Here is an 8,333-nt window from a genome sequence, read left to right as displayed (position 1 = left end):
TCGCTCTCTGCAGGCTAGACTGGCAGGCCTCAGGGTGGGCGGGACAAGGCTCTTAACATTTTCAGAGGGAAAACGTGCAGATGTCCGAAAGTCTAAATAAATGCATTCAGAGGTTTATGGGGGTCCATGGCCTAGTGGAGTTCCCCCAGAGGGGGAGATGGGGTAAGAGCCTCAAGGCAAGCAGGCAGCCTGCCTTAGGAGTGGAATCCAGCTGTGCGAATCATTGTGATAATAAACTCTTCTGTGGTTGATTGAAAAAACAAACAAGAAAAAAACCAAAAAAACCAAAACCCCCAAAACCTATAACCTTTTGTAAAATCTGTTATTCATTCTCTTTTTCTTGTCTTTTTTTCCTTCGTTTTCATTTACTTATTTACTGTAGCTGTCTTAGACACACCAGAAGAGGGCATAAGATTCCATTACAGATGGTTGTGAGCCACCCTGTGGTTAAGTGGGAATTGAACTCAGGACCTCTGGAAGAACAGTCAGTGCTCTTAACCACTGAGCCATCTCTCCAGTCCCTCACTGTCTTTTTTTTTTTTTTTTTTTTTAATATGTTGGAATAATCAGATGCTGTAAACTGTAAAGAAAAATATTCTTACCTCCATAAACAGAAAATCATTAGTTTTCATGTTGAGACATATTTCTCCTCTACTCTCTACTTATTGTTTCTGCTATAGTTTCAAACTTACATTTTGTATATAAAATCTGTTTGCCTACCAGTTTTTGTTTGTTTGGTTTTTTTTTTTTGTTTGTTTGTTTGGTTTTTTTTTCAGTTTAAATCTTTTATTTCATTAACTTAAAGGTGAACAAAATGCGTCTTTCAAATTTTATTAAACTTATATACCTGAAATATATGTTTACATAGAGGACAAACAGATATAGTATTTCAAGTAACTTATGGGACAGTCATTATCTGTTAAAAATATTCTTCTTTCTTCCATACACACAATTTTTCCTTCTTACAGTATAAAAGCTGGATGCAAACTTCTGATGTAAATTTATTTCATTGTTGACTGTTGATGAAGATGGGGGACACACTTGTTCACAGCTCAGTTAAATGACACAAACAAAAGCTGTTCCCTCAGACACAAAGATGCCATGTCTCTCCCAGCAGGACTGTGTGCTTTACGTTCACACCACGTCATTTCTTCTTCTTTCCTTTCCCCTTTTTACTCCCCTCTCCTTGCTGAAGACTTGGGTCGGCACCTCCTGATTTCTGTGTCCTTGTTTTTAACTTGGGTATCATTTCTGCTACATAAAGCATCACTGACTTACGTGACGGGAACTGTACAAGACAGAGGCTGCCATCTTCCTGTTTGAGCTGGACCCGGACTCTGCCTCTATACTGAACATCACGATTCCATTCTCTGGAGTACATTTTGTTTTTCTCCAGAAAGGCGTTCAGTCCAGCAGCTGAGCACACGTCCTGAATCTCAGTAGCCGTAGGGTTTTCTACAGCCTTACTTATGGGAATCCGCCTCCCCTCAGCTATGGTCTTCTTATTTAAATAAGCGGGGTAGATACAAATAAACCTGTCCTGCTCGGCGGGGGACGTGGCTGCGCAAGCCATCTCCACGGGAGTCCGGGCAGCCGCGCCAGCCTAGCAAGGCCAAACACCAGCTGGAAGTTGACTTGGACCTCGGAGAGCTTGGTTGGTTTTTTTGAGACAGGGTTTTTCTGAGTAGCCTTGGATGCCCTGGAACTCACTCTGTAGACCAGGCTGGCCTCAAAATCAGAGATCTGCCCGACTCTGCCTCCCAAGTGCTGGGATTAAAAGCGTGTGCCACCAACTACATGCTTCCAGTTTTTTTTTTTTCCACTAACAAGAAGTTATTTTGGAGGGCTGGAGAGATGGCTTAGTGGTTAAGAGCACTGGCTGCTCTTCCAGAGGTCCTGAGTTCAATTCCCAGCAACCACATTGTGGCTCACAACCATCTGTAGTGGGATCCGATGCCCTCTTCTGGTGTGTCTGAAGACAGCTACAGTGTGCTGATATAAATAAATAAATCTTACAAAAAAAGAAGTTATTTTGTTAGCAATATATATATATAATTTCATACACTTTCACACTTCTTTTGTATGGAGAGAGAGAGAGAGAGAGAGAGAGAGAGAGAGAGAGAGAGAGAGAGAGAGAGAGGAATAAGAGCAAGGTACATGTATACTACCTTATGTACCGAGGGAGGGTCTCGCCCTTGAACCTAGCACTCAGTGATTCAGCTAGTCTAGCCAGTGAGCTTGCTCCTGGGGAATCTCCTGCCTCCACCTCCCAGATGATACTGAAGAGGAAATGTACCTTTGCTCCACAAGCCAAGAGTAATCACAAATAGAAAAGCTCAGGTCATTATGCATACATATTTTTCTTTCTTTCTTTTTTTTTTTACCTTGTTATGGTTTTATGGCTATTCCATGTATACATTTTTTTTAATAGAAGAACATTATTTTAACTCATCATGAATTAGCCTCCAGGCACCTCAGATTTTTCTGCACCTATATTTTCCCTTTTCCAAAAAAAAAAATTTTTTTTTTTTGGTTTTTCCAGAGACAGGGTTTCTCTGTGTAGCCCTGGATGTCCTGGAACTCACTCTGTAGACCAGGCTGGCCTCGGACTCGGAAATCCGCCTGCCTCTGCCTCCCAAGTGCTGGGACTAAAGGCGTGTGCCACCACTGCCAGGCCCAAAAAATTTTTAACATACTTATTGCGCAGTGTGATGAGCTTCATAGTGACTTTGTGAAACTGCATTTTCATCTGAAAGGTTTTCTTTTTTTTTTTTTTTTTTTGTACTAATGGATAGTTCGCTTACTGTCAGATGGCTGGGTTTTTTTTTTAAACTTAATTAAATGGGTATGTCATTTCATATATTTAAGTGAGAATGTGATTTAGTTCATCCTACAGTTAGCAATTTAACTTCAGTAAAAATCAGCTCCTGCTTTCCTCTGTGGACTTGTCTGTCACACATTGACCAATTAAAGTCAAGTCTTTCCACTAGGACTCAGGTATTCAGTTTTCTAATTATGGCATAATTCCCTCAATGGAAAATGAACTCTCCATCCACAAAGAAGTAATTCCCAGTAGGAATTTTGTATCTTATAGCACCAGTTATTATATGCCAAAGGCAGCAGGCATCACTCAGGACATTAAAATGACAGTGGCCAGGGAAAGATAATGGTCACTAGAAATGTACTCACTGGATATCTGAAACAACGCATCTGATTTCAGAGTCTTGCTTTTGCTGCACAAAATTGAAATAAATCTGTTTTCTGCTACAAGGCAAAATGAAATTGACTTTATTTCATAAAGAATAATGTACTTTTATTTTTTCTTATTTAGCCTGTTGTCTATATGAAAATGTTCTATTGCTTGTGACAAAATTTAGATGACAACATAATCAATAGTTCTTACACTATTGTCAAAACTAGCATGTTATGATTTAACTAGACATTTATAAGGCTATTTCATGTATACTGATGACAATACTTTGATTGTTTCTGATGTGGCTTATAAAAATTAGTTGGCTAAAATGAATGGATCTTGATAATCTATTCATCTTGTTCATTTAGACACTGCATGTGATTTTCTTTCTCATTAATTGAGAATATGGTACATTTGTTTTATAAAATTTATTCTTAATAATAATAGAGATATAATATATATATAATATACCCAAAATAACAATCTGACTATAATATATAAATAAAATATAAATAATAAAATTTAAATTATATATAAATAAAATAGCAAAAACAATGATAAAAATGTAGAAAATTGTAATATTTGTAATATGGTTCATTTTGTAGCATCAGCTCAACATGTAACCTACCATCATCTCAGAGAGTTATTAGTTTAATTTATGTATCTTGCTGTTATGAATATTACTCAAAGGTTATAATGCAAAATGCTTCTTGCTTCCAGATATTTATAGGAATGAAAATTGACACAGGTTTGTATGGCTCTTCATATCTAGACATTCTCAGAATATCTCAGAATATCTCAGAATATCTGAGAATTGAAAGCTAGATCATTTAGTTCTACTTCTGACTCAATTCATAAATCCCCTGTAATATAGCTAATAGACATTGTTCCATAGGGGAAAAGAGCTTTGGAGACCAACTTGAAATCTGACTCCACTGTGTGATTCATCAGGACTGTTCTGTAATGTAACTCAACATGTCTTTCATTTCCTGATATGTAGAACAAAATGAATGATGTTTGCCTTTGGTGATATTTACTAAAACAATCACTACGTGGCGGTTACTGGGCCTTACAGAGTAAACACATACCTTTCAGTCACTTTTCTTCAACATTCATTTTTTAGGGTTACCAAAATTATATGGGGTGATCATTTAGGATAACCTAAAATACTTGGTTATTTGTCAAGCATATTTCTTTTTGTTGTTGTTGTTTAAAGTATATAATGCAGAATGTTCTGATTCTGGCTTCCCCACCCCCAACACTGGAAAAAAGACAGCGTCTTCGACTAGTGGTGTTGTTCAAACTGGATGGATATCTGCATATAGAAGAATTCAAATAGATCCATAGTCATCACTCTGCATAAAACTCAACTACACATTGATCAAAGACCTCAACGTAAAACTAGATACACTAAATTTCCTGATAGGAGATACCCCTGATAAGAGAGAAAGTGGAAGTTAGTCTTGAACTCATTGGCACAGAAAAGACTTTCTGAACAGAACATCATTAGCACCAGCGAAAGTTCGAAATTATGAAGCAAGATAAAAACATATCTGAAGGCGGGCGGTGGTGGCGCACGCCTTTAGTCCCAGCACTTGGGAGGTAGAGGCAGGCGGATTTCTGAGTTCGAGGCCAGCCTGGTCTACAGAGTGAGTTCCAGGACAGCCAGGGCTACACAGAGAAACCCTGTCTCAAAAAACAAAAAACAAAACAAACAAACAAACAAACAAAAAAAAACAAAAACAAAAACAAAAACAAAAAAACAAACCATATCTGAGCCAGGCATAGTGGAATGGGCTAGTTGTTCCTAGCACTTGGAAAGAGGAGACAGGAGGATCAAGTGTTCAAGGTTAGCCCCAGCTATATCGTGAGGCCCAGTTGCAAGCAAGCAAGCAAACAGTATATCTAAATAATAAAAAGATATCCAGAATATAAAAGAAACTCTTTAGTCTTGATAGTCAAAAGAAAAGTAGTCCAGTTTAAAATGGTCAAGATATTTGAATAGTGTGTTTTGTTTTGTTCTTCTAGACACAGTTTTCTGTGTCCTCCTGGCTGTCCTGGAACTCACTCTGTAAACCAAGCTAGCATCCAGTTCACAGAGATCCATCTTCCTGCCTCTGCCTTCCGAGTGCTGGGACTAAAGGCATGTGCTACCACCATCTGGCTTAGTTATTTTATTTTTTCTTTAAAAAAGAAAAAACAAAAGAATGCACAATAAGTAGAGTTCAATGTCCAGTACCAAACCACAAAGCAACTAAAAAGTCACGTGGGACTAGGAGGACAACTCAATCTGGAAAGTACATACCAGGAAAGCATGAGGATGTGAGTTTTATTTCCAGTACTCAAAGAGCCAGACATGGTGATACACACCTATAATCCTGGTACTGGGAAGGCAGACATAAGAAGACTCCCAGGACTTGCTATGTCAGCCTGTCTATCTGAACCAATGAGATAACTGGTTCTGTGAGAGAACCTGTCTGTAAAAATCATGAAGAATATAGGAAGATACCCAATGTAAGCTTCTGGCCTCCACTCACACATGCACACACATTCATGCATTTGCACACACGTGAACATCTATTCACACAGGAACACGTAGTACAGAAGTAAGTCAATACAATAAAATGACTCATCCATCTCTCCTTACTGACTGAATGCAGTAGAGCAGATGCTACCAGCTCCTGCTTGCTGTTGGCTCATACCTGGCAGAATTCCAAGTCTGTGCAATTGTATTGTGAATCCAGTTCGTTTAGTACATCCTGAACCTAGCATTTTGTCTAAGAATCCCCAGGCTCATATTGAAGGAAACATGAGGTTGCATTACAGTGAGCTCACCGACAGTCTGCTGCCTGAAGAAGACCATCAGTGATCATCAGTGAAGCCAAAGCCTACAGAGGTTGACTACTTAAGGGACCAGAGGCACATCAAGATTTCCTTTAATTTAGCTGATCATGCTGCAGCTGTTGCCAGGGTTGGCAACCCTGTAGCTTCTAGATGCAATAAGATTTGTGGCCTTATCAGTTCTGTGCAGGTGTACCGGGCCTCATTAAATAAACTTTATGGACCAGTGCAGGAAACAACCTATAGAGAGACTATACCTTCATATTCTCTGTTGCCCTATGTGGCAGGCCTGCTCTAGACCTAGGTGAACTTCTGGTAGGTTTAGAATCTGTTTAGGTTGAGTGGAACTCTCTTGAATCATCAAGAATCCCAAGAGAAACTAATTTTGTTGCTCACAAAACTAGTTGATCAGCAGCTAAGATTTATCTTGGACAATTGGAAAGCTTCTGCCTTTGGAATCTGAACACTAAATGAGACAGTGTCCATCCCAAGGACTAAGTAGAGAGTAGTGATTCAGAATAGGCAGAACCTCACATATCAAGTGAAATTCTGGACAAGATCACCCTACCCAAGTGTTTTAGCTGCTGACTGAGCAGTCTTTCTTCTGAGGAAGCTTTTCTGTAGCACATTTTGTGTGTGTTGAGGGGGCAGTTGGTTTATCCCGCTCATTTGAAGACTGTCCAATTGAACTGCTCATGAAAGCCTGAAGTCTTTGTCTTAAAAGACCTTTAACAAGGCCGTTGTTTTTTAATGGCATCGCTACAATTAAATTAAACATGTTTAACTTAAAATAAATAGTATTAGAGCAAACAAAAATTTTCAAAGGTCCTGTAAATGTATACTGCATACATAAAAGGGTTCTCCATATCATTATTCATGAAGATCACAACAGCCAAAACCACACCGTGGGGCTCCAGAGAAGTTCATTGGGTAAACTTGCTGGCCAACAATCCTAATAAACCAACTTTGATTCTGAGGATTCCCAAGGTGAACTGACTCCCAAGGGATGTCCTCCGCCCTTCAGGAAAATAAATAACTAAATGTACATAAAAATTTAAATCATACCATGATATTGATGTGCTTTCATTAGATGGAAAATATCAGGGCTATTGACAATATGGAGAAATTTAAGCCTTAATATAAATGTCACTTGTGTAGTCAATATGGAGAACGTTCTGGCAATTCTACAATTTACCTCAAACTACCATTTGACTCAGATTTTTTTTTTATAAATATACATTGGGAGAATTGAAAGCATGTATTTAAGTAAAATAAAAATTTCTTCATGGATTTTTATCACAAAATTATACTATCCCCAACTTGGGAACAATCAATATGTTCACAAGCTGATGAACAGATAAAAAAATGTTCTATTTTGTTGAGGCCCACATTCTGCCTCAACACTTTGCCTCAACACTTTTGGGGCTAAGTGCTCTGGTCAAGAGAGAGTGTGGCTCTTGGGGCAAGAGACTCGAAGAATGGAGACAAGACAGGGTGTGATTCAGTCTCTTCTATTTTCTCAAGTCTCCTCTATTGAAGGGAATTCTGAGGTATTTATATACACAAGCAGGAGAACACAGGTGAAAACATTTTACCACGTGCACCATACAGCTGAGGTCACTAAACAGCAAAACAAGCTATGTGGGATAAACAATATATTTATCAGAGTGTGCTTCAGCTGTTATAGGCTTTTGACAACCAAGTCTTTCATCAGGGTATATGGTTCCAGATGGCTGCAAAGTTGATCTAGCTGCTTTCTACTAAAGTCGGCTCCCAACACTATTTCTATACAAAGGAATATATTTGGCCATTAAAAAAATTAAGCATTGATTATGTGACACAACATGGATGATCCTTGAAAATGGCATGGCATGTGAGTCTATTAAAACTCTTAGTACATGATTTCATTTATATAAAATATCCATAACCGGAAAGTCTATACAGATAGTGGTTGTTTGGGGATGGAGTGAATGAGGTTGCTATTAGAAACACAGTATGCTTGCAAAATAATGTCCTTTTGTAAAAATGATTTTATTTACTTTATATGTAAACGTCTTTTGCCTCATGTGTGCATGCACACCCTTTGTATGTCTGATTCTGAAGTAGGTCAGAAGAGGCTGTTAAATCTGCAACTAGAGTTATGGATGGTCGTGAATTACTACGTGGTGCTGGGAACCTAATTTTGGTTCTCTGCAAATATTACAAGTTTTTTTTTTTTTAACTGCTGGGTCATCTTTCTAGCCCCTAAAGGGATCTACTTATTTTTCTTTTATGTATTTGTGTGTTTTCACTTCAATTA

At 38.3% G+C, this 8,333-nt stretch overlaps 1 pseudogene; it reads right to left on the bottom strand.

Moving 5' to 3' along the window:
- Nucleotides 1-789: 789 nt before the first annotated feature.
- On the bottom strand, nt 790-1,611 carry LOC117694612 (signal recognition particle 19 kDa protein pseudogene; annotated as a pseudogene).
- Between the last annotated feature and the right edge of the window lie 6,722 nt (nt 1,612-8,333).

This window comes from Arvicanthis niloticus, chromosome X (assembly GCF_011762505.2).
Source record: "Arvicanthis niloticus isolate mArvNil1 chromosome X, mArvNil1.pat.X, whole genome shotgun sequence".
NCBI lineage: Eukaryota > Metazoa > Chordata > Mammalia > Rodentia > Muridae > Arvicanthis > Arvicanthis niloticus.
Note: the sequence above shows the minus strand (reverse complement) of the source record. Positions and strands in the feature narration are given on the sequence as shown.